Genomic DNA, 3,487 nt, shown 5'->3' with positions numbered 1-3,487 from the left:
ATCCAAAATGATGATCATTCCCCAGTGGAGTCACCAATTTTTTATGAGGAATTTTGCATCTACGGATAAATACTAATTCCCTAGGTAGGTAGCTATACTTGGAACAACAGATTTAAATGGCTTATCCTTTTTCTATAGACGATAGATAAGACAAATGGAATCAAAGGACCTACTTGTTATTTCGCTTTTCTTTTGTCTCCTTGTTTGACTCTCGTTGCTCCTTCTCAAACTTAACTCGCTCAAAAAGTACCTGCAAGCATAAACATAAGACATAGAACTAATCAAAGCAAGAGATTATCGACTATAAGTAAATGGAATCAGATACATTCACACATATAAACATCATATATCAAGATAAGCATATGGAAAAAGGTGTAAACTGCTTTATTAGGTAGAAGGAAGAATTACAACCATGAAGTCCGATCCATTGCCACTCTTCCAGCTTAGGTTCCAACCAACATCACATCAATAGCACAACACTCTGGTAGCATAACACTATTTTCTTATACTCTCAATTCTCACACCAACAGTATCTCCTTACAAATTCTCAAAGTCCAACCCCTCATCACTTAGGTGAGTGCTTAATTTATAGGCAGATGGAGGAGGTTTTGTCATAAATGAGGGTATTGAATGGCCTTCCATACTTGGAGTTAGTTTCCATGGAGGAAGGGATGAGAGGATAGGAGATTATTTAACTCATTCCTCATCCATTTTCGAGCTCATAGGAGATGATAAGTTTGGGAATCTTCTAGATGGCTCCAGAAGATAAGAATATTCCCATAATCCTATGTGAATTTCTCTCAATCTCGCCTAGCGCAGGTTAAAGTGGGCCTAAGTGCTCTATAGAGCACCCTTGCATGGGCCTACACCCTAGGTGACTCCTCCTTATTTTTCCCCCTCTTTTCCATTTCTTTCTTCACCTATGTCTTTTCTTTCTTCTTCCTATTGTAGATCCTCATCATCTGTATCAATTTCCTCCTTAACATCCTCTGTTTCTTCATCACCCTCCTTCTCTTTCTCCTCTTCTTCTTCAACTTCCTCATTTTCTTCTATTTCATCTTCTTCTTCATCCATCTCATCTTCATGTCCTTCTGTTTCTTCTTCTTCTTTCTCTACTTCTTCTTCCTCTGCTTCAGTCTCTTCCTCTTCCTCTTCACTGATAGTAGGACTAACATCATATGTGAGAGCTTTGATGTCTTCCTCTGCCTGCATGTCTCTGAAAACTGACCATTGTATAGGAATTCTGAGGTTTTGGAGGGCATCTTCTATAAGGATTCTAATTAACCCATGGTGAGCTAACTATTGGGAATTTCCCTCTTGCACTTTGATGCTTGAGTCTATTAGTGATTGCAGCAGGAAGTATGGTATGTTGAGCCTGTGGTGAGGGGGTGTTTCTGCTCCAAATCTCAATTCTTCAAGAAGCCTAAAATGATAGCCATAGACCACACTATACCTACCCTCACATGAAATTTATTTGATCAATTGGTAGCTTACCTCATTCCAGGGATATGGCAGACTTTCTCTCCTTACTCCATTATTGTCCTTAGTTGGTTCCTCACCTTCTAAAAGGAATTTCCTTTTGGCAACCTCGTTATCTCCTTTGTCTTCCTTCCCCATGGTACTCCTAGGGGAAGTGTGGTAACTTTGTTGATGAGTACAGGGGTGAGTTCTATGGAGAGGCCTCTTACCACAATAGTGGCATGGACTCTGGTGAGTGGAATGAGGGAGAGAGAAAAATCTCAGACCACCGTATCATCATACCCCCTTAATTTTTCAAAAAACCCCATCCAATTATTACTTGTGAATATTTATAGTACTTAAGGGTGTTGTTGGATTCTCACAGTGTTTGTGGGCTCCCTCTTATTAAACCCTCCTGTCATCTTGGTTGGTGAGGTTTTGAGGAGATGAGATGGTTGATACAATTTTCAAATGTAGAAGTAAAAAAACTGAGATGACTGTGTGGACAATTCTCTTGCATAGCTGCCAAATTCACTCAAACTAGAGGATTTTTTTGATCAATTTACTTGCAAATAGGAATGTAATTATAGAGCCTAACTCTTCATAATGTTTGTTTTGGTTAACCCCCAATATTTCACTTCTGAAAATCCTCTCTACCTATCTTGTAGATTGTCTCTGTGTATCCTGTAGGAATTCCAGTGCACGATCCTATAGGAATTCCTATACAATCTTGTAGGAATTATTGTGCAGTAAAACAATGGACTTTTTCTTTCGTTAGGTTTCTTGGGCATGAGAGCAACCTGTGAGAGCGAGCCTCAAGGAAGTGAATACATGAATACATGGGGACAATGATTATTTCCTCTTATGGTCATTTGGGGTGAGGTGGTGTGCTGGCAGCCGAGGTACGTTTCCATTTTTGGACCATTGGTCCCCACTACCACCTCATCATTCCCCACTCCTCATAATCAGCTCCCACCTTATGCATCCATAGCTTTAACTGGTTTTTTCCTTCTCCTTCTCTGTTTTCGAGTTGATTGCTGCCACGTGTGAGAGGACACCCTATTTTGTCTTTGTTGACTAAGCGAAGGTGGCCAAGTTAACTGGCAACCTTTTCACTTATAAACCAACTTACTTGTAACCTTTACATTTTTTTTACTACATGATGCACATGAGAGAGCAAGCGGGATACTTACTTATGGTGCCAATACCTTGTTGTAGTTGTTGAAGACCAGAGGTGCTTGCTGTGTGTATTGGTTGCATGCTATTCTTCTTCCCTTTCTTGTTGTTTTCTGATGATCCCTTTGTTTGTGCAGGTACCTATTGTTGAATATGGTGGTGGTGTTGCTGCTTTGGAGCTCCTTCTACCCTTGGATCATCATGACGGAGGGTTTCTGCTCTTATGATTTTTATTCTGTGGGATAGGCTGCTACAGGAGGTCCTGTAGTTGCTTCTCCTTCAGAAATCTTAATCATACTATTTTATGGGGTTGTGAGGATGGTGACATGTACAGAGAGAGAGACTAGGAGTGTGGAGAATGAGTAATACTCAGGTGATGCTCTCTATTTCTCCCTGTTTCCCTTTTTCGAAGACTGTCAAAAAACTTTTGAAACTAATTTTGTTTTTAAGGGTGAATGCAGGGTTGATGATGGTGGGTAAGGTATGGTGATGGAATGATGATGAAGGGGATGTTGTTTTATTGACATAGCAGGTCATTTTTTCTTTATGGTCACTTCCTATAGGATTTCTCGGTCACTGTGATTCCTACAGGATGATCTTGTAGGTTTTCAGGGGATCCTGTAGAAAACATAGTCCCCTTGTAAACTGAAGGAAAGGAGTGGAAAAAATGAGAGAAATGGTATAGTGATGAATGAAAATGAATGGAAAAATAAAATGTGAGTGAAATAGGTCTCTTGGTGATCCTCCTTTGCTCTCTGGTCATCCTTCTTGCTGACCTGCAAAATAGAAATTTTCATGATTTTTTTTTTTTAAACAACTAGGCTGCCTCTGAGAGGTTTTCATCCTAGTTGTT

Source organism: Pinus tabuliformis, chromosome 1_2 (assembly GCF_031772625.1).
Source record: "Pinus tabuliformis cultivar Carrire ecotype Pingquan chromosome 1_2, CPIR1, whole genome shotgun sequence".
Lineage (NCBI taxonomy): Eukaryota > Viridiplantae > Streptophyta > Pinopsida > Pinales > Pinaceae > Pinus > Pinus tabuliformis.
This window is presented reverse-complemented; position numbering follows the sequence as displayed.